The sequence below is a fragment of the Rhinolophus sinicus genome, chromosome 6, assembly GCF_057876585.1.
Source record: "Rhinolophus sinicus isolate RSI-liver-muscle chromosome 6, RSI-T2T, whole genome shotgun sequence".
In the NCBI taxonomy this organism is placed as follows: Eukaryota; Metazoa; Chordata; class Mammalia; order Chiroptera; family Rhinolophidae; genus Rhinolophus; species Rhinolophus sinicus.
The window spans coordinates 45772410-45796190 of record NC_142506.1 but is presented as its reverse complement, the minus strand read 5'-3'; the positions used below and the strand labels follow the sequence as shown (position 1 = coordinate 45796190).

Below are 23781 nucleotides of genomic sequence, written 5' to 3'. Positions count from 1 at the left end.
AGCTGGCCATCCGATCCTTTTGTGTCACTGTGTCTGCATAAAGAACTCTTTCTAAAAACAAGGGTGCTTTCTTTTCAATTATAAACACATATTTATTGGAAGGAAACGTCAGATGAGGAAAATAACATCATGGTAACTCCCACTACCTAGAGATAGAGATTGTTAATCAATTTAAGTACTTTTCCCCTCTCTGTGCCCCTTCCATCCAACATTCTCTCATGAGCATTTTTCTGTCATTAAATGTTTTACGAAAATTAGATTTCCATAGCTCCACAGTATTATATGGGTATACCAAAATTGAACTAATTCTCTGTTCCTGAAGTTTCCCCCACTTTTTACTATGTTAAATAATGACCTGAAGAATATATATAAATATTTATGTACATCTCTGATACTTTTTGGATAAGCCACTGAAATAATTTTGAACATTTATAAGGCATTTGACACCCACTGTAAACTTCCCCCCCCCAGAAAAGCTGTACACATTTCTGATCCTACCAGAAAAGACTGTAAAGGCACCCCATTTCCTTACACCCAGGTCGATATTGACAATTATCTTCCCCCCCCAAACTTTTGTCAAATTGATGTGTGAATATAGGTTCTCATTTCAACTTGTATTTCTTTGATAATTAATGACATGATCCCGTTTTCATATTATTTTCATATATTTTTCTTTCATGAATTGTCTCATTAAATCATTTGCCTATTTTCATATTGGTCTGCTTATCTTTTTCTGGTTGAATTTTTTTAATGCAAAAACAGTTTATATGAACTTTCTGACCATTGACAATGTCATTGCCAAGAATAGAACTAAATTCGTTTTGAGGCATTTTTTAATACAAGTTTTATATTAACTTTATAATGAAACACTTCCGATGTGAAAACATACATAGGAAAGATATTATAAAAGTTTTAATTCAAACTAAAACCTGCTATAATTTTTAAAAATTCACTTAAAAATCAATTGAAAAAAATACACTTCAACACAGAGTACCGTTCTGAAGAAAAAACTATTTATGACTTCAATGGTGTGTTGTATGTAAGCAGCAGAAGTCTGAGGCACCTTTATATGCTTCCAAATACTGTTGACAATTTCATTTTTCTCAAACCTTTATTAGGTGCCATTAAAAAGACCATTGTTCTTTGAATCAGCTTCTTTGTTATTCTGGGAAACACTATAAGGCAGGGGCAGTAGAATCGTGCCGGCAGATGACTGAAAAACTGTGATACTGAAATCCTGTTGGCATCTGGGGTTCTGACATGTGGGACTACAGTTACACATCTGAAGAGTCACTCCATCAGTCACAGTTACTGAGCTGCTCCTCCGTGTGCTTGATTCATATGGAGGTCCTTCTCCTGGGGCCCTTTAAGATTCGATGCACCCCAGGCCCTTGGCACCTGAGCAGCATTTGATTCATTTTTCACAGGTGGAGATTCTTTCTGCTGTTTCCCAGTTTTTTCCCTCCAAAGATGTTTCTTCCTTTCATGATGATATAAATATGCCCCATTCACCATCACTTTAGTTCTTCCTCTAATTCTCTTTTGAGGAACGCCTCAGCGACATTACACCCACCAACTGGCTTACTCACATTTCTCTGGTTTGAAAGCATCTTTTCCAATTTTTCAGTTAATGTTTTAATGGAGGTTCCTGTGGCCTTGGGAGAAATATCGGAGTCTTGCATTTCATTTCCCTCAGTCCAGTCTGTGTCACTTTTGACGCTGTTCCGGCCAAAGCTACTCTTGCCTTTAGATGACGAGACAGGAAGTAAGTCTGGGGATGCACATGCCTGGGTGGGGTCCTCATCATCCCAACTCTTCCTCTGAACTAAAGGGAGAGGTAATAGTTGAAGACTTTCTGTGAAAATGATCTTCTATGATATTTTTCTTAATTTTTGGAACTGATGTCCTATCAGTAAGAACAGGTCTTCGTCTAATCAGTTGTTTGCTTTGGGAGGAAACTGTATTGCCTTAGGTATTTCTCCAGGTGAAAGGGTATCCCCTTGAGAAGCATGGTACCTCTCTGAAATCAGTATGTTCTCGCCTCGATTTTACACCTGAGCTGATGTTCAAGGAATTCCCGGATTTGCTGAACGTTAGAGATTTGCCTTTCTCCATTGTGTCTTGCTGATTCCATGGTTCTTAGCACTCTATTTGGGTGATCATTTGGGGAATAATGCATGTATCTGCATTAATCCACAAGGTTTCTAATTTCCCCACCAGACTGCTCCAAGACTGTTCTTATTTCTTTAGTAAGAGGGGTTATTCTCAATGCTTTCCTTAAATGGATCTTATTGTTATTTAATTTCTGTTCATTTTCCCTTCCCTGTGCCATTGTTAGACTTGACTTGACATCCAAAGTCTGTGGGGCTCGGGCATTCATAGGTACAAGTGAGGCAGGTGGCTTCACTTCCCAAGTTGGCCAGGTTAATGGGTTCCCTTTGGGTTTAATGACACTGTGTAACGGTTGACTGGTAAACTCTTCAATCTGTTGTCTCTGAGTGACAGTCAGTTCATTCTGTTCCTGGAGTCTCTGCCTTAGCTCTTCTGTCCTTTTCTTGGAGAAAACATTACATGCATTTAGATCGTCAATCATGGAGGTTCGAAGTTTCTCTGTATGTGATAGGAGCCGACCCTTCTCTTTCTTGTGTTTTTGAACTTGAGCTTTCCTGGCTGTCAAGAACTTGCATCACATTTTGGAAATCCTGGGAACACTGAGAATGTTCTTTAAACTCACGTGCATCTTTCACTGTGCCTGTGTGGGACTTCTGGATTTCTGACAGTTGATATTCTAATGCTGAATTCTTCGAAGTCAATTCTTTAAACTCCTTCATAAACGTTTCCTTGACTATTTCCATTTCATCAACTAGTTTCTGCTTTTCTTCTTCCTTCCATCCATCACCTTCAGAAATTCTTCCTCTTTTGCAGTCTACATTTCATATCCCTTAGAGAATGTGACTGCACAGCGTGCCATGCAGCCTCTGACTGAGACTTGGGAAGCTGCAGCGGCTCCTTCAACACCTAAATCTCATTCTGGGGCTTATCAGTCTGCGCCTTTTTCTTACACTCAGTGTGAGAACCTGCATGGTGGCAGCGCTGACTATGAGTATAGAAAACCGTGGTTCAAAAAGGCCTTGTCACAGAAATGGCCCTGGTAATAGCTGGCTTCTGTCCATCATCGTCTGTGGGGTGGAGGTCATCTTCTTCCTGCGTTTACACCCTTCCTGAGTAACCTGCCCTCCCCGGCTGCTTGGTGAGAGCTTTCCGCTCTGTGGGCAGCCCACCTCGCTCAGGTGCTTCTCCAGGTTGTGCAGCTGCGAGGTGAGGACCTCCTGCCAGCGCACAGGTACCAGGTGGTGAGCTGCCCGGTGGACAAGCTTCAGCAGCTCAGGGCCCACCCCGCCTGGCAGTGCGGGCACTCCTCGCCCTCCAGCTTGCAGGTAACATTCATGACGTTCTCCTGCAGCGTGAGCACGTCCACGCCCCGCCACCTTGTCCACGGGGATGGCGCTCAGCGGCGCCAGTTCATACTCTCCAGGCGGCAGGTGGCCCGATACCTTGCTGGGAACCCGGGGAAGGGGAAAGGGGCACAGGCCATGGTGACCGCACCTGCTTGGACGCTGTGGGGGCGTCAGGACCCTCCAGGCCGCTGGCCAGCCCATAGTAGACATGCTTCTGGAAGGGCGTGCTTGGAAGCAAATCGGCCACCTCTGCCGGCATCGGAGGGGGCGGTCTCGTCTACCCTGCCCACCGCCTCCCCATCCCTCTGGAGTGGCCGAAGGCCGGGTCCGTTGAGGCAGCTGCAGCGGTGGCGTTAAGGTTTGGACGTCCAGGCCGTTGCTATGGCAACGTGGGGTGGGGTTCGGAGCAGAAACAAAGGGCGTGCGAGCCCCCCACCCCCACCCCACGTGGTCAGCGTGCACCCAGAACCCTTACAAACTTGTGCAGCAGCTGTATTCTGTGTTTAGACCTCATGCCTCTCATTCTTGGGGTCTTGTGGGGGAGGGGCTGCCTGTGGCTACCACAGAGATCAATGAGCTGAGGAAAAGCCAACATTCCTCAGTCCACCCGCGAGTCCCAGCTTGGACCAATCATCAGGGAAACTTTCGTCCTTCCTGGCGGGTCTGTGGGCTGTGTGCTCCAGACACTGGGCTTCAGGGTCAGTGGGAGCAAGGCCCTGGCTTCTCTTGCTCTCCGTTGTGTCCCCAACATCCTCTTTCTCTGGTTGATTTTAAGAGCTCTGTATATGTAAAGGATGTTATCACTGGTCTGTATAAGGGTTAAAAAAAAAATTTTTTTTTCTCTGTTGCTAAAAGGGAAAGAAACTTACCCTACCTCTTTTTTTAGAGCATTTCCTTGGAAATAACTAGTGCTTATTTATAAATCATTCCTCTGCTTCTTTGATGTGCATGTAAGTCTTTTTAGAGGCTAAATAAGCCTCTTGCCAGCCTTACAACTCAAGATTATGTTTCTCTTAAGGGCTTGGAGCCCTCTTTTTGAAATGCAAACATCAAGGAAGAGAGCGCCTCTAACTTCCAGTCTTGTGGGAGGTTAACCTGGGGTCCTTGCTCTAAACCTCCTGCTTGTCATAGAGACACAAGGAGAAGTTTTATTTTTCCTTCAGGTAAAGGCAATTGACTAGCACAGATGGTATCCCAATCACCAGGTGAATACTGAACAAATGGTGGCCTCAAGTCTCCTTACAAGAGGGCAAATGACCATGAATCTGAGAACCTGTCAGTGATGGGTTGCGTCTGCCAGGTTATATACAAAAGGTGGGGTTTCTTTCTGTCTTTGTAACGTCATTAGCATTTCATCTGTGATGCGCCTGGCAGTCTGTTCTAATGCGGAGTCAATAATAAACCTACCTTATTTTATACATTTGTGGAGAAGATTTCCTAGGATGGACTGGAGATTTTATTTAAATTTTTTTTTTTTTCCAGCCATGAGGATATATGTTCCAAACTGGTTTTGCATTTCGGTTATTTATTTTTTTTAATGTATTATTGATGTGCAGATGTTTTATATTCAAGTCTATCAATCTTTTTTCTTTATGGTTTCTTTCTGTGCTTTTATTCTCAGAAAGATCTTCCCATCCTGAGAATGAATACATATTCTCCATTACTTTTTTGTTTGTATTTTGTAGTTTTAATGTTTTACATTAAACACTCTAGGACATTAAGGATACATTTTGGTTTATGGCGGTACATATATTAATAGTATTGTGTTCCTCCCCAGCCTCCTCCCCCGCCCCCCGAATCTGTTACCAATTATCAGACACGTATTTAACTTCTTCACTATGAAGACTATACCTATGAAAATTGTACTTATCTGATGTGGTGATGTGGAAAATGGCAGTGGCATGAAAATGTAGACTCAACTCAGCTAAGTGACAAGAGAAATATTCTCAGATGTCCTAATTAAATGACAGCAGGTGGGAGAGTGGGAGGGAGACACGGGAGGTTATTCAGCTAACAGAGCTGCTTGCTGACACCAACCAAAAACTGCTCGCTTTCCCAAATGTATGTTGGAACTTAGAATTAAGTTGCAGGTGGCTATTTTCGCCATTATCCAGCGAGAACAGTGGACCAGCAGATGCCCCCTCCAGCTGACACATGCCCTGTCCAGGCTGTTGCCCACAACCAATCCAAAAGCAGCAAACACTTCTTCCTTCCGGACTATGTACCTATCCCAGAACTTTTCTGCTTCACCGTCTCCTACTCCCTTCATCTATAGCCAATGTAAATTCTTTCAAAACAACTTATATCTTTCTAGACCCATTGTATAAAAACAAGCTGTGTCAGCCCTAGGACGGTGGACATGCCGTCTTCTCCATCCAGCCCTGCTGCTGGTGGTTTAGTCTGCACGCCCCATGACCTCGTCCTTTTCCTGGTTAGCATATGGCTCCATAAACCCTTTCTTTCAGAAAAGCTTTTGGTCTCGAAGGTTATTGTTTAACATCAGACATCAGCTACCAAATGTGTAGCATTCTCAGGCCTCCTCCAGCTTTTCTTTTCTTTTTTTCTTTTTTTTTTTAAATGGACAGCCTCACCTCTGCCACTATTTATGTGAAATCAGGCAAGTTCTTCACCTGTTTTGCACATCAATTTTTTCACCTGTAAAATGGGTGTGAGCGTATACTTCCCTCCTAGAATCACTGTAGGGATTAAATTACTGAATACACATAGCATTTAGAACAATGCCTGATACCCATAAGTGTGCAAAGAAATGTTAGCTAACACTATTACAATCATTATCGATAAATATGTTTAATAATGGGGTATTTCTTTCCTTCTGGAAAAGCTGCTGTTAAACCAGCGAGGACTCTTCCTGTGAACATCACGAGTGGCAGGCTGGGGCTTGCTGTGCACATGTGAATCCCTTGCCTGAGCTTCCATTGCTCATCTGTTAACGGTGCATTAGTCTGCTCAGGCAGCTGTAACCAAGGACCACGAGCTGGGTGGCTTAAAGGGTAGGAATGTGCTGTTTCAGTTCTGGAGGTTAGGAGTCTGAAGTCAGGTGTTGGAGGGCCAGTTCCTTTTGAGGGCTGTGAGGAAGCATCTGTCCCGGACTTCTCTCCTGGGCTCGTAGGTCTTCACGTGGCATTCTCCTGCACGGCTGGCTGTGTCCACATCACCCTCTGTCGTACTGTATCAGGGCCCACTAATGACCTCACTTTAACTTGATAACCTCTGTAAAGACCCTGTCTCCAAATAAGGTCGTATTCTGAGATACTGGCAGTTAGGGCTTCAACATATGAATTTGGGGGGACGGAATTAAACCCATACCACACGGTGAAGTCCTCTGTGTGTGCATGACAGCAGCTGGAGATGACCATTGTCATCTGGGGCAGCCACTGCACAGCCGTTTCCACAGCAGACAGTCCTGATGCCCAAAGAGAAAAGGCATCAGGGAGCAGAAGACTGGACGCACACACAATTCATTTTTGAAGAGGTTTCATTTTGATGGGAGGGAATGGCCTTCCTGGAGAAGCAATCATTTAAATTAAGTTTCCTTCTTCACCTTGTCTTTCTCAATTTGTTAACTAAGGATAAAATCACATATATGGACTTGACCTAAAATTCAGAGGACATTAGAAACCTTTTGTGTTAAAACTCTTAGCAAACCTTTATGTATCCAGGAAAATTGTCCAGTTCTAACGTGACTGATGGGAAATCTGCATGTCTGGGTAGATTTTACTCATTTTGATAACAGACTGTGCTTGAATCAATTTGTTAACATCAGAGCTAGGATGAATGGGAAAACAGTGCTATTGAGATTTTTTTTCTACTCCAGGCAGCTGCAAATCACATAAAGATCTTCACAGTAATTATAGCCTGTGGAAATCTGCCTCAACAAAAATGCCATCAATTCTACAGCACTTTGGTGTCTGCTCCACGGGAATTATTCGGGAGCTTGTGTGGAGAATTAGTCATGAGTATGGACAGAAAAAGAAAGAGCTGTAGGAAGAGAGTGGTCTGCAGGACGCTTTTTCTGCAGGAACTCGGCTCACAGTCGTCCTTATCCTATGCTTTCCCTTCCACCTGCCTGTCTCCCAGGCCTAACTTGGGAGGTTTATTGACAGCCTGAGAAGAGGAAGCAAATGGGAATTCATAGGATTGGGGCGAGCTGCAGGGGTAAAGGGGAAAAGCAGCCCAGGGGCACAATGGGAGGCAAGTAAAGGTGTGAGTAGCCGAGGGGACTGTTGTAAAAGCATTAGCACTGAAGGTGGTGTGGTGTGGTTATTTCACTTGAAGTCAGACCTAGGTTGGAACCCTACTCCTTCCATTCATAGACTTTGAATAGTCACTCAATGTCCCTGAGCTCAGGGATGCAGAGTGGCCACCCTGCAGCGTTACTGGGATGACTGACACGTCCCAGCAGATGTGGGAGCAACCAGCAAACGCCCCACCTGAACTCGGGCTTCAGCCTCACAAAGGAAGGAAATAACTGAAACGGTCAATGCTGTGCTCCTTTTGTTGGGTAGACAGAGGGTTTGGGTTCCTTCAGAGATGCTGGAAGGGGAGCAAATGCCAAGGACCAGAGTAGAAACAGCAGAGTTAGGAAGTGGTTCTATCCATAGAGGCTGGATCAGGGACTTACAACTACAGTTGCAAAGACATTTCCTCCTATTAATAATTGTCAGGAAGTGGATTCCTAGAAAAATTCTGAAGTAACGGATCGGCAGCTAGTCAGCTATTTGAATGTTGTCAACAGAGGAAAAAGCTACACCAGAACTTATTCACCAACCAGACAGACTGTGGTTTCTTTGAAGAAAGATCTTGTTTTGTTGTCTCCACAGTTGCCTGGCAAAGAGGATTGTGAGTGTAGGAGGTGATTATCCCACATTACATATGCTTCTGTGTAGACGTGGGTAGACTGGGACTTAAAATTCTGCCATTGCCTTCTTCTTAGGGGCCAAGTAAATGGAGGAGGTGGGAGCCATTTGGGTGGCTGCTGGTATAGGAAATGCAACCTCAGAATCATCTAACATTAAGCACTTTAAAGAGAAACACACACACACACTCTCTGTCTCTCCAACATATTGTATTTATTTCATGGTGGATTGCTTGCTTCCAAGTTTGTTCTTTGTAATATAATCTTTATTTCTCGTTTTTAACCTTGTTTTCCCTGTGGGCAATTTATAGCTGACTTCGCTAATCACTGCATTGCAGGAGTACTTCATCCTGGTAGCCAGCACCCTGGGGGGGTTGTTTATCTTTTTGTCTTAAATATATCAAGTTCAAAAACGTGTTTTGAACGTGTGCTGTGTTCAAAAGACTGTGTCATTAATTGAGGCTGTAGGAACGACTGAGTCACAGTTGATGACCACCAGGGTATCAGACAGATTTCCAGGAGGAAGGTGGGGTTCATTACAACATGGGGACAGGGAGTGTCTGGGAAGGTTTGCGTTACAATTGGAGGATGGGTAAATAAGACGTGGAAGTCATTCTAGACTGGGGGAGCAGACTGAGCAAACCCTGGAAGTGAGCGTGGTCGTGGCTGGAACCATGTCAGCCGTGTTGTTAATAAATGGTCATCTCTTTATATGCTGCGTTTCCACTTTGACAAATGGTTGTGTGTGGTGGGAAGGCTGGAGGGAGTTATTTGGGGATGGGGGCCATTCGCTGTGTTCTCAAATTTCATCAGACTGCACAGGACCGGGAGCTGGCCAAGTGGAATGCAGACGGACCTTTACATTTGCTGTGTTCTCCACAGCTACTTGACTTTAAAAAAAAAAAAAGGCTATCGAATTCAGTTTTAATTTTTGTTTTTAAAAAGCTGAAATCAACCACGTAGAAAAAAGAATAAAACTTCCTCTTGTGTAGGGGACTCCCCGTGCTGATCAAATAACAAAGTGCAGTGAACATGATGTGTACAGTTACAAGGTTATGCAAATATAAAACACGTTCATTACCATACTCTGTCCCCAGCTATCGCTAGCCCTGCAGCCTTTATGGGGAAGATTGCTGCACTGCCTGGCCCTGAAACAGGTATATACTGGAGACGTCTGCTGTACTCAGTCCAGGTCCCGGGGCTCTGGGGGTCCTCTCCTTTACACAAACTGGGGTAATGCCTGTAAGAGTTGGGGGGTATTCTCAGTTCAGAGGCTCTCCCATCCCAGGACAGACAAGAGGGAACGGGAAGACGACATCCTGGTGGCAGGAAGACAAAGCTGGAGTCGTCAGTGGAATGAGATGGGGAAGGAGAGGAAACAAAAACAAGTTGACTGGTCTCCTTGCAACCCAAATCCTCAGCACTGTACCTCACATGGGAAATACGTATTTTCCCAGTCTGTAGTTCCCACACCCAAATGTGATGTGTTATTATTGCCAAAACCACATGATTCATTGTTAGCAATATCTATACACATGTGAGCTGGAATAGAAAAATACAGAATCATTTTAGATTTAAGTGAGAATAATAAGATAGCCCTTCTTTCTCTCTTATTTTCATATAGAACAATATATTCCATTTCACTCTCTTTTTATTGCTTCATATTCAGATGGAACAGGTCAATAGGTCAATGAATGTCATTTCCTCATTGGCCTAAAATCACAAAGTGAGTACAGATTTCAGCTTCCAGGCACAAGAATGCACTGAATTTCATAGCATTAAGCACCCGATACTATCACAGACAGATAAGACAATACGTTTCCTTACAAGAAATTATTAACATTCCTTTTCATCCCTTTTCAACAATTTTCTTTGGATTTATTTTTTGTTTTAAAATTTTATTCTCAGTGGATGTTACTATACATGCAGCGATGTGAGGTTAACTAGAAATTTGTACCACGTTTAAATTTAGACGGTGAAGGCTGCAAAAGACCTTGAAGACTTATTAGTCCCGCCTCCTCTCACTTTCCAGAGTATCTGATGCCTGGAGAGAAGGGGCCTCGCCCAAGGTCCCAACTAGAGGAGGGCATGTGTCATGCTGGTGAGCTGAGAGCAGAGAGGAGGCCACAAGAGACACAAGTGGGGACAAGTATTTTCAGGATGTTGTCAGTGGAGGGGATGAGGAATGGCTGGTAAGGGAGGGACGCAAGATGGGCTGTGATTTTTCATATGGGGGAGACGTTGGTTTACTTCATGCTGAGGAAAGGAGGTGACAGAGGGAGGAAGTGAAGACCTGGGCGGAAGCTGGCCATAGAGAACGCTGGAGGCCATGGGTTTGGAGCAGGTGGGGATGGGTTTGCTGTGAAGGTCGGACACTGGCACCTCTTCCTTAGATACAAAGAGACAAATCGCTTGCTGAGCAGAATAGAGCAGAAATAAAACCTGAGGGCACACAAGGTCAGCACTGAAAATAAATCGGCGGCAGCCAGGTCCAAGTCTGTGGTCCAAAAGCCAGTCACAGGGCATTGGGAGGACACAGAGAGCCAAACGTGGGAGGTGCTCAAAGCCACAGTCTATAGACGGGCATAAACATACAGAAGCGACAGCTATCCAGGAACAGGGGCTGGGAACATAGAAATAGGATTAGGAGACAATCGCAAGAAGGATCCAGCTAATTTTGTCAAATAGCGTTTCCTTTTTTTTGTTAATATTTTTTTCAATTACAGTTGATGTATAATCTTATATTAGTTTCAGGCGTACAACACAGTGGTTAGACATTTATATAACTCATGACTGATCACCCTGATAAATCTAGTACCCACCCAGCACCATACATACTTATTACCATAGTACTGACTATTCCCTGTGCTGTACTTGACATTCCCATGACTATTTTGTAATAACCAATTTGTACTTTTCAATCCCTTTATCTTTTCACCCAGCCCCCAACTCCCCTCCCATCTGGCAATCATCAAAATGTTCTCTGTATCTCTAAGTCTGTTTCTGTTTTGTTTGTTTATTGTGTTCTTTAGATTCCACATATAAGTAACATCATACAGCATTTGTCTATCCCTGTCTGACTTACCCCACTCAGCACAGTACCCTCTAGGTCCATCCGTCGTGTTGCAGATGGCAAGATTTCATTCTTGTCTATGGCTGAGAAAATAGCATTTTCCTTACATGGGATCTGAGTTTGTTTTGGGAGAACCACACTTACTGAGCACCGACTATATGCCAGGACCACGCTATGAAGTACGTTCTCCCACCAGCCCCTCTTCTGGTGAGGAAGCTTAGGCACATGGGGCTAGGTCACGGTCATCGGCAGGGCTGGCCATGAGCCCAAGCCTGGTCTGACTTCAGAGCCTCAAACCTCACATGGCCCTGCCTCTCAGGTCGACCAGGGTGATTGACCCAGGTTTGTGAAGTTAACCAGGATTTGTGGCAGGGCTAGAGAAGACTAGATTAACGTGTAGATAATCTCAGCTTCCAGAAGCTACAGAAACCTCAGCCTGGACAGTCAGGGGCACAGGTTCCTCCTTCTCCCATGGGCAGGAGGTAAAACAGAGCTTGTTTTACAGTACAGGTTTTCTTATTATGCAGGTCTGGTAAGGCCAACCATGCAGAAGACAACTGTCATTGAAAAGACAGTTGTTACAGTTCCCAAGCCGAGGGGCCAGGCCATCCCATGTGAGTGGGGGGCACATGGGAAGCACCGGGGTCCATCATGGGGCAGAGGGACAGGGAGGACTGTGCCAAGAGCCTTTTTCTGTGGTGTCTTCAGGAAGGAACAGGCCAGGCAGGATCAGCCGGCTTGGGGTTGGCTCTTTTGAATATTTCAGGGCTCTGGGGCATGGGGGCTGTCCTGGGTCTGATACCTGGCCCTGGGTGATTGGGGCAGGTAGATATGGCCTGGAGTGAGACCCCAGACAGGACGTGGTTGGATATAGGCTCCGGATGGGTTGGCTTGTATTGGACAAGTGTGCTGTGGGCTAGTTGTGTACTATCTCTAGGAAATTGGCTATCCCTCGGAGATGCCGTCCCTCCAGGGTCAGCAAGGCTCAGACGAGAAAGCATCAGAACTATGGAAAGAAAAGGCATGATAAATACAGACTTGCATTACCGCACAGTCCTGCCTCACCCAGGGAGAGTAAGTGACGTGTCTGTTGGGCATTTGGAAGAAACCTGGGCTTGTTTTTACATTCTCCTCTTTCCTCTTGGCTGGAACCTGACTTTAGAGAGCGCGTCTTATTCTCTGTCAGTTCTGCGGGAAGCTGAGTCGCAGAAGCCTAGCTCCAGTGGTGGAGGGCAGCAGTGGCCTGGCACTGCCTCTCACTGAATGGGGAAACAATGTCCAATTCTGCAACCAAGTATGAGGAAGTCCTCTTGCCTGCAGATCTAAGCTGATTCATCAACACCAACTTAGTAAAAAGTCACTAATGCTTGGTGACATTTCTCAGTTGGTTTTGAACTCCACTGATGAAAAGACGTGTGATAATACTGCGTCCTCCCCAGGAACTTACAAGGGAAACAGCTGCAGCAATAGGGAAACCATTATTGATCCTGAAAACCACCCAATAAAATGGCTGGGACCCTACATACCCTGTCCCCAAATGATGACTCAAAGAATCCTGGATGTCATTTAACTCTTTCTGCTAAAGTTTTGTTGTTGTGCCTTTTCTTTATGAACATGTGACACTTTTCCCCGGGAACACACAGCATCAAATTCCAAAAGGACCCTTTTTGTCGCTCATCAGTTAATCTTGGCAGAATTCAAATCTCTGGTTCATTAGCGTGAACACGCATTAGGGTGAGTTTCTCACCGAAGACGACTCGGGAGTGATCAGCAGTGACCTGGTCCTTCTCTTCCTGCAAGAATCCAATGGCCAACTGTAAATCCTGACGTCTTCTCCATCATTCCTTCCAGGCAGCTACTGCGTCCTCTGAAAGTGAACTCAGTGTCCCTTGCCTGACATGCCACAGTTGCCACAAGATGTGGATTTCTCAATTCAGGTGGAAAAGATAAGAAGAAGAGAAAAGGGAAGATTGTGGTTACTTTACTCGCTACATTTTGTTTTTCATAAAGCGATAAATTAACCCAGTTTTTGAGACAGATTTACACACAATAATATGTGTATCTAAGTGTACATTTTGATGAAATTTGACAAATGAAAGACAAAGTATAAAATTTTTCCATTGGCCTTTACAGTCAGTCTCCCTGCCCCCTACACACACACACACACACACACACACACACACACACAACCACTCCTCTGATTTCTGTCACCATAGTTTAATTTTGCTTGTTCTAGAACTTCATATAAATAAAATAAGTGTGTACTCTTTTGCATAAGACTACTTTAATCAAATATGTTTTTTTATTGATTGATGTTATTGTGTATATCAGTAATCAATTCCTTTTTATTGAGGAGTAGCATTTCATTGTGTAGACATACGAGGTATGACAATTAAGTTCGCGAACTTGTTGCAACAATGTTGCTAACTTTTTTTTGGTATCAAACGGATTATTAATTACAAATTTGTACCAACTGGGCAAATAGTTAACCAAGTTTATTATTTGGAAGTACTGAAAAGGCTGTGTGAGAAAGTTAGACAACCTGAACTTTTCGCCAACAAGTCATGGCTCTTGCATCACGACAATGCACCAGCTCACACGGCACTGTCTGTAAGGGAGTTTTTAGCCAGTAAACAAATAACTGTGTTGGAACACCCTCCCTACTCACCTGATCTGGCCCCCAATGACTTCTTTCTTTACCCGAAGATAAAGGAAATATTGAAAGGAAGACATTTTGATGACATTCAGGACATCAAGGGTAATATGATGACAGCTCTGATGGCCATTCCAGAAAAAGAGTTCCAAAATGGCTTTGAAGGGTGGACTAGGCGCTGGCATCGGTGCATAGCTTCCCAAGGGGAGTACTTCGAAGGTGACTGTAGTGATATTCAGCAGTGAGGTATGTAGCACTTTTTCTAGGATGAGTTCACGAACCTAATTCAGACCTTTGTACAATTTTAGGGTCTATTTCTTTATCTTCAGTTTTCAGCAGGATGACTGAGCTGTTTGTCTATATTCTGCTTGAGGTTTCCTAGGATTCTTAATATGTGGGTCACTGTTTTGATCAAATTTGGAAAAATGAAATCAGTCAATATCTCCTGAAATATTTTTGTTTTTTCTAGTCTCTCTCTACTCCCTTTGGGACTTGAAATACTCACAAATTAGATTGCTTGGTGGTGTTGCCCTGGTCATTAATGTTCTGTTCATTTTTTCCCAATCTTTTTCTTTTTGTGCTTCAGTTTTGTCCAATTTGCTAATAAATGATTGATTTCAAATATTACATTTTTCAATTAGGATTTCCATTATTTTTTGTCACTATCCAAACATTTCCATCTCTTCATCCACTGTAGACTTTTAAATATATTTAGCATAAAGTCATTATCTGCTAATTCAAAAAAATCTAAAACATTTGTGGATCTGTTTAGATAAAGTATGTTTTCTCTTGCCCATTGAACACATTTTTCTATTTCTTTATGTTTATAGGAATTTTTTTATTGTATACAGGCAGAACTCAGATATTGCAGCTTTGGTTCCAGACCACCGCAACAAAGCGAATATTGTAATAAAGCGAGTCACAAATTTTTTGGTTTCCCAGTGCCTGTAAAAGTTATGTTTATTTTATATGGTAATCTGTTAAGTGTGCAATAGCACTATGTCTAAAAAAATGCTCATGCCTTAATTAAAAATACTTTATTGCTGAAAAATGGTGCCCATCATCTGAGCCTTCAGCAAGTGGCAATCTTTTTGCTGGTGGAGGGTCTTGCCTTGTATTGATGAAAACACAGTTTCTGTGAAGCGCAATAAAGTGAAATGCAGTAAAATGGGGTGTGTCTGTACTAGAAATTGTGGATCATGTGTTGTAGAGACTGCATTCTGTTTCTTTCTTATGAAAAGCATTGCATTTTGGTTTAGCAGGCAGTTAAATCACTAATGATCACCTTAAACTTGTAAAGGCTTTGTCTTAGGTTTGTTTTTCTTGGACAAATTGATTTTGGTTTTGTCACTGCTGTTAAGACACATCCCCGAGTCCTGGCATGGAGTCTTCACTCCTGAGACGTAGTCTTTTCAGGTCAGTGGAAAGCCCAGGATGTTACCAAGTCCTTCTGTCTTGCACTCCAAACTCTCTCCCTGTGATGGGGATCCGCTGACATCTCTGCTAAGCTGTTCCAGACTCTGCCTCTTCTCTTCCCTTTGGCTCCTTGAGTTAGTACACGTAGACCTGCTCAAGCAGGCCCCCTGACTTGGGGCCTGTCCTCAGGAGCCCGTGTGCTTCAGAAGGCTTTCTCCAACATTCTGCATCCTTTCCCAGTGCCTGGAGTGACAGTGAGCTGCAGTGCTGTCTTGGAGAAGTATGTCAAGCGAAGGCTGAAACCTGCGTGGACCCAGGTCTCCATTTCTGTGTGAAGGGGCACCTCGGAGTCCCTACCATACAGTGGATTGACCAGATTCCAAAAAGAAGCCTAGGCTTGCATCTGGGGAGCCTCCCTGGGCCCTTTGGTCAGGCCCAGTTCCAGGAGAATGGCCTGGAGAGCAGAACACGTCCACCGACTGGAGCAGTAATTCCTTTGTGAGACAGCTTTACTGGAGTCGATAGAAAGGTGCTGACACAGCCCAAATCCCGCACACTGTGGCAGTGGCCCTCGGATCCCTGTCCAGGCCACCTAGTTGCACTTCCTGGAGAGAATAAGTGGCTTTGCTCTGCCTCACTCTCACCGGCATCAGCAGTGAAGAGGACATTACTTCTCCCTCCATAGATCAGGGCATGTGTAAGATTCTGCGCTTTTGACTTCCTCTACTCGCTTCTTTGGCTGCCCTCAGCTTCACCCTGCCTCAGACACGTTCACAGGAGTCGGAATTTCTTCTTTGATCTGCCAGAGTCTAGGGTGTTCAAAGAGCAGCGTTTTATCTGCTTGGAATTACCTGACCTTAGTCTTCTAACCTCCCTGGTGCTTCTGAAGTAGGCAGAGCCTCACAAGCCTGGCCAACCGTCTCCCCCGCCCCCAACTCTGAGGCAAGTTCTCCAAGTTCGTGATGACGAGGGTAAGTCAGGGGCCATCTCAGATGATGGGGTGAAGGAGGAAGGAAAAGTCCGCACTTTGGTCTCAGGTGCAGGCGGAAGCTCTAGACCTTGTTTAACTGGAGAAGCCCCATATTGAAGGTATGGGTGGCAGATCAGAACGTTTACCATGTGTTGATAAAGTGGCACCTCATTTCTCATTGGGCAATTCTTGTTCTCTCGGCCAAGACGTGCAGAAGAAAAAGGAAATAACATACGTGTGTAGGATTCTGGTCCCCACACTCCTCCCTGCGTCCCTAACAATTACCATTCAACAGGCTACAGTATCTATTCATTTTAATTATCTGAAAAAGGTAAATCAGTGGGGGTGATTTTGTCCTGCAGAGGACGCTTGGTGATGTCGGGAGACATTTTCAGTTGTCGTGACTGGGGTGCTACCAGCAGGCATCTAGTGGGCAAGGAACAGAGATGCTGTTAAACATCCTGGAATGAACAGCTCGCCCCACAACAAGGAATTCCTTGGCCCCTAAATGTCATTAGTGCTGACATGGAGAAACCCAGAGTTAAATGAATCAAAACCCAATTGTCATTTTTGACTTTGTTTGTAAGGAAAATTTAACAGTCATCCTGTCCCAAAACGTTTGAAAAGAGGATTTCAAAAATAGAGTGGTATATTTTTAATAGCAATGAAGTAAAGCAAAGGGCACATAAGGGTAGAAGAAAGAAGATAAAATATTCTGGACTGTGCTTAGTACGTAAAATATACGCTGAGCCCTTTGGTATACTTTCTACAATCAAGCCACGGGTGTGTCTCTTAGTTGTGTCGCTGTGCCCTTCTCACAGCCTATTTCCAGTCTGGTAACGAGGCCACTGATTACTGTGATGTCATCAACCACAGTGAGCTCTGTTTTGGGGGTCAATATGTAAAATAAATTAATTTAATACGTGAAAGGAAAAGAAAAAGCTGCCAGTGATTCCATTTGGACTTTTAAAATATCAAATGGAGAGTTAGTACATCATGAAAAAGTAAAGTTTCTTTTGTTATCGTTCTCACCACCATTATATATGAGTAAGATAATGAATTTGATATTTGGTTGTTTAACTAGTAATCTGAAGTATTTTTTTATGTACAATCTGGCTATTTTCTCCCAAGAGGAAACCACAAGAGGTTCCCCTCACTACCCTGTGTTTCTAGTGAGCTTAAATCTGCAACCCCCTTAATACATTCAATACATTTTTCAAAATTGTATTTCTTAGATTTGGGAGAAGGATGTGCAGGACAGAATCAGTAGGAACTGCATCTGAAATACTAGTAACTGCACGATAAATCTCAGTGTTCGGCAGCTCAGTAATTACAAAACGATCTCCGAAAATATTCATGAACAGAAAACTCGCTGAAAACACGGGGCTCGGTTTCCTCCCGTCATTCCCCACGTAGTGCTTGTCTCCAGAGCTTCCGCACAGATGTGACAGCTGACGCTGTGACTTACTCCCGACACCCTGCTGCCAGGTCGGGGCTGGGCCCGGGAAAAAACGTGATGACTGGTGATGAGCTGGGGGCCACCGCCTGTGGCCGCTTCCCTCGGCACACCATCCTTCCACCGGATTCCATCTAAGTTTTCCGAGCTGAATTCTGAAAGGGTGTCTTACTAGGAGAGGACAAGCAGAAAAACCGTGAAAACAACACACGTCCATCCTGTGCCTGGGGACTGCCCGCCTGGGGCAGAGAAGGCGCCGATGACCCCAAACCTGTGGTTACCAGGAAGGCCATCTCCAGAGCTGTGAGGTCACCCAGATTCGCCACTGGGGGTTCCCACGCTCGTCCCCCCTTAGTGCTCCCTGCAGTCCCACCCCCACAGCACTCAGCACCCACCTCACGCTGCAGCTGCAGACGTTCCTCTGCGCTTTTCCCGCCTCCTGCATCACGCGTCATGCTGCGTGTAAGGTGATCTGCTGACCAGGTGTAGGGGGCTGGGTTTTAATGGGCTGCCTCTGGAGGAACCGAGCTCTCCCCATAGAAGGGACCCTGTAATCGTGACCTCAGTTAGGAAAAGGGTTGGGAGGAAAGGCTACCTTCGACAGGTCCAGAGAACGTCGCCGTCTCGGCCCCTGGAGCAGGAGCCGAGCGGATGAGCAGGACAGGCAGCGTGTCTTAAGGCCCCACATCTCCAGATCTCCTGAGGTGCTGGGGGTTTTCAGGTACACTGCACTGAGCTCTGAACATAAGTAAATGTGTCGCATCCCGAATTTCATAAACTGGTGAAATACTTTGCCTAACTAGCTTTGCCAATTCTCTCATAATGGGTGATCGCAGCGATGGGACCCAAGATGGCTGGAAGCACGTTCTGAGATGCTGTGGCAGGCACAAAATCAGCCCCCAAATGCCCACATCCCCCTCCCCAGAACCTGTGCATCTGTTAGGTGACGTGGCAAAGGGGAATTAAGGTTGCAGATGTAGCTAAGGTTTAAATCAGCTGACCTTAAACTAGAGAAATCGATCCTAGATTATCTGGGTGGGACGGTGCCAGCACAAGGGCCCATAAAACGGGAAGAGGGAGGTGTGGGGATGGGAGGTGCGCCCTGAGAAGATCTCAGCCTGCCCGTACTGGCTTTGATGATGGGGGAAGGATCGTGGGCCAAGGAATGCGGTCATTTCCAGTAGTTGGAAGAGGCAAAGGAAGGGATTTCCCCAAACAGCCTCCAGAAAGAGTGTCGCTTGTCCATCACCTTGATTTTCACCCAGTAATACCCGTGTCAGACGACTGACCTCTAGAACTGTAAGCTAATAAATTGGTATTGTTGGAGCCATTAGATTTGTGACAGTTTGTTACACCAGCAAGAGGAAACTAATACAGATGGGACGTTGGAGCAAAAGCTTCTGCATAGGAACCATGGCTGTCTGAAGCTCGGGGCCTGTGAAGGATACACCAGCTGCCTGAGACGGTCACTTGCAAGCTCAGAAATATTTCTTTACTGGGTTTCTTTCGTTCCATACCCCCGGCACCGTCTTGGTTTAACCCTACATCACCTTTTGCTGAAACTATTTCAGCAGCTGTCTAAATAGCCTCCCTGCTTCCAGCTTTGCTCGCTCACCACCAGGCCGCACACTTCAGAAGGGGCTCTTTCGAAACCTAAACCACTGCCCTGGAGAAGTGGCTTCAGAGATGGCCACTGCCCACAGGTGGTCCACAGAAGACTCTCCTCTGTAGGCTCACCTCTGAGTATTAGAGCCAAGAATGAAAATGAAGGCCCACGGGCAATATGTGTAAATGTTATGAATCAATTTAACGCACTGGTAAACAGAATGTATTTTGTTCTCCTGCCTTAGAAATCCAAGTTCAGATTTAGAATTCTCAAACCCTGAGAGCCAGAATGTGTCTGCCTGGGGAGAGCTGGTACCCAGGCCCAGGGCCCTGACCTGCACCCGACCCCCTTCTCTACTTACTCCTGGTTTTCTCCTATACCACAAGGGACCATGCCAACCCCACCTTTAAACTCCATCCAGACCCTCTGCCAGGAGCCACCCCTTGGCCACCCATCATGCCCACGAAGTCCGTGCTGTAAAAATGGTCTGACCTTGGAAGTGGATCCAGGGACAAGGCCACCCCAGCCATGCAAGCTGACTTAGGGCCAGTGGCAAGGGCTTCTGGGATCTTGTTTCCCAGACCATGGTCTAGAAGGTGAGGCAGCGGGTCCCAGGTGGACACCCTGCAGGTTCCCCTCTCCCCGGGTGCAGTGTGACCGGAGGAGGCCAGAGCAGGATGTTCTGATGTGTGAGGGACCAGGAAAGGGGCCGCCTTCCCGGGCACGGCTTCTCCACCTCAGAGCCTCGAACTCCCTCCTCACACCTGCATGCGGTAATACCAACGTGCTTGTCGGGTTGTGTCCATTTAATATGCTGTTTTCTCCTCTGTGCTTTTGTTCGTGCAACACCCTCTGGGGGATATAAAGCAATAGATTGTTCATCTCTTTAAACTGTATTTTCTAATTTCTGTATTCCTCAACTTCTGGGCACGGCAAGCTGTCAGTTAATTCTTGGCAGTTGATTAATTGACTCGATATTGTGACCTGAAAGTGGAGTGCATTAATTAAATTAAAGAATTGAAAAGGTCATGTTTTTTCATTGACAACTGGTAGAAACATCAGGCAGAGTATAATCCACTCAAGAGTCAGCTGCTTTCCCATCAGATACGGAAGCATAGAAAGTGACAATAATAGAGACATGTGGTTCTGGACCAAGAATAGACGTTCAGGTCGGTGGAGTGGAATTAAACAGGAACAGAAGGTCTGTCCTGGCAGCAGCATCTCAGCAGTGACCGGGCCGCTGTTAAAAGTGCTGTCATTGCTTGAACGAAGTGTCAGCAATATCATGACCTAGACGCTGAGTCCTGAGGGGGAGTTGGAGTCCAGTTGCTCATTCCCATCGGGGGGTCCCCTTGCAGCGTTCACCTTGGTTTGTATTCAGGAAGGCAGCATTTCCTTACTTCCAAAAAGCATGACATCCAACCAGGCCTTGTCTCCAAAGCTAAAACACAAAACAAAGAACACCATGAAACCCTGCTGGATTTAAAGATGCAGATTGAACCTGCCCTGTTCACCTGTAGAATCCTGGGTGGACGATGCCCCCAACCCCTGCTTCAGGAGGAAAGGGTATGGGGAGGTCAGCAACAGACCTTCCTGCAAACTCCTTCAGCTTTTGGAGAACGGATTGTTACATTCTGAAGGAGGCAGTGAGGACTTAACAAGTGCACAGCACGTTTTGTAAAATATCACAGGAGACAGAGGTGGCTGGAAGAAACATCTGCAGTGCAGAAAGAATTCCAGCGGGTGAAATTACAATACTTAAATGGGGAGAGGCTAGAGGGGTAATCATGGGAGTGGATGAAAACTGCTGTGCTGTATAGACATAAGTCTCTGCATTTAAACACCAGCTTCACCACTTACCCATTGGCACATCCGTGGGTGAGTTGGAGAAACGTTTTGTGTTTCAGGATTCCTGTCCTTAAAAACGTGCATGTTTATTGGTGTCAGTATCATAATTGGATGCAAAATGGAAATGGACTAAGTAATAATTGAGCCGAAGTTTAGGACAATTTACGAAGAACTTGCACATATATTATCTCATGCGGGAAGTTACCACACCTCACCTTTGTTTCTAGAGGTTCATCAATTCAAAGCATGAAAGAAACTGGATGAAAATGAGTGGTGTTGGCTCAAGTAGAGAAAAGCAGTAGCTTGAAAACAGTACTCTTGAGGGAAGAGATACCTTGTCCGTTTTGCACATTGTGCACGTTTCTCTTATCTGGCAATTTGATTATCCCCAACATTTACAGAGTAAGTCAAATTCACACACGTAAAATCAAAGAATCATAAAAATGAAAGAAGAGCTTTTTGACTGCATTGGCCCATTATTTCATCTTTTAGTTTTCTGGTCTCTTTTCTCTCTGCTTTATGTTCTGCTGCCTTGGTAGTGAGATAAGATTTATAGAAATGTGAATAATTCCCCATTCTACCCTAAGAACATGCAGTGCTTCCATATTACCACCTTATATCTATGCGAGAGGAAGGTTTGTAAGCTTAGCAGTTCCTACCAGGTGACTGCAACTTCAGTGGTGAGGCATGTTCTTTCCTTATTTGTTCCCTAAAGCAGAGTGTATTTACAATTTTAAATCTCCTGTTTCTCTGTTACAGGAAAATAAGAGCTGCTCAGACCCTTGTGGCTGATGCACGTGAGCTCCAGGATAAATATCAGGGACAGAGCTGGTCAGAGTCGTCTCCCAGCTGGAGCTCCTCCATTAATGTGTCACGGTTCCCTCTTTGGGACATTGGGAAATTGCCCCTCCCTAGCCTTGTGACTTACGAAAGTCACGTGGCCTCTTTGCACCTCACTTTCTCCATTTGTAAACTGGTAATGATATTTAAATCATGTGACTGCTGTGAGGATTATGGGAACCTGGCATGTAGGTAGAAGCCATCACTGTCACCAGGCCTTTTGCTTTCACACTGCATTTTCATGTTTCCTTTGTTTTCAAAATGTGGTGTAGTTTACATAAAATAAAACATACTGATGTTCAGACTGGTGAGGTTTGACAATTGCGTATAATTTTATAACCACTGTATAAAAGACTATAATGTTTCTATCACCTGCAAAAGCATCCTTGGTGCCTCTTTCCGGTTAACGGTCCCCGTTCCCAGTGGCAAGTGTTTCTGACTCTATTAGTATCAATTACTTTTGCCTGCTTCGATGTTATATCAGTGAGATTATATGTCATCTACTCCTTTGCATCTGCCTTCTTTTACTCAATATAATGGGTTTGAGATTTAGCATCCACATTGTTGCATATACCCTATTTCCCCCAAAATAAGACCTAGCCAGACAATCAGCTCTAATGCATCTTTTGGAGCCAAAATTAATATAAGACCCAGTATCACATCACATCACATCACATCACATCACATCACATCACATCACATCACATCACATCACATCACATCACATCACATCACATCACATCCGGTCTTATATTATAGTAAAATAAGACAGGGTCTTATATTAATTTTTGTTCCAAAAGACGCATTGGAGTTGATTGTCTGGCTAGGTCTTATTTTGGGGGAAACATGGTATAAAGAGATGAGAAGATTTTTGATGCTGAGCATGAATATACTACAATACGTTTAGCTGTTTTCCTGTTGACAGACATTGGGGTTATTTCCATTTGGGGCTATTATGAATAAAGCTGCTGACATTCTATGCAAGCTGTTTTGTGCATACTTGTTTTATTGGGGGCAAATACCCAAGCATGGAATTGCAGGGTCCTAAGGGAGATATGTGTTTAACTTTTGTGTGCTAAGCAGTTCTCTGAGGTGGTTGCTCTATTTTACGCCTCACCAACAATGTGAGAGTTCACTTGCTTAGCACCTGTGCCAACATTTGGTATCACCAGTCTTTTTCTATTTTGGCCATTCTAGTGTATGCAAGGTAGCCTTCATTATAGTTTAATTTGAATTTTTCCAACAACTAATCACTTTGAGCACCTCTTCTTGTGCTTAGTCACCTTATACAGCTTATATAGCTTCTTTCATGTAGGGTCTCTTTGAAACTTTGTCTTTTTTTAAATTAAGCTGTTCTTTTAATTTTTCATTTAGAGGAATTTAAAAATATATTTTTTGAATAAAAATGCTTTTTTAAAAAAAGGTATCATGATTATTTCCAGAGTTTGTGGTTTGCCTTTTTATTGTCTTAAATATGTCTTTTCAAGAGAAAAAAAAAACTTTAATTTTGATATAATCCAATTTATATATTTTTTTCTTTTATAATTGGGCCTTCTTGTTTTACAAGAAGTCTTTCCCTAAACCA

The 23781-nt window shown here is 44.4% G+C and overlaps 1 pseudogene; it reads right to left on the bottom strand.

Annotated features, from left to right (window-relative positions):
* Nucleotides 1-1274: 1274 nt before the first annotated feature.
* Nucleotides 1275-3717, bottom strand: LOC109435209 (cilium assembly protein DZIP1 pseudogene; annotated as a pseudogene).
* Nucleotides 3718-23781: the final 20064 nt, after the last annotated feature.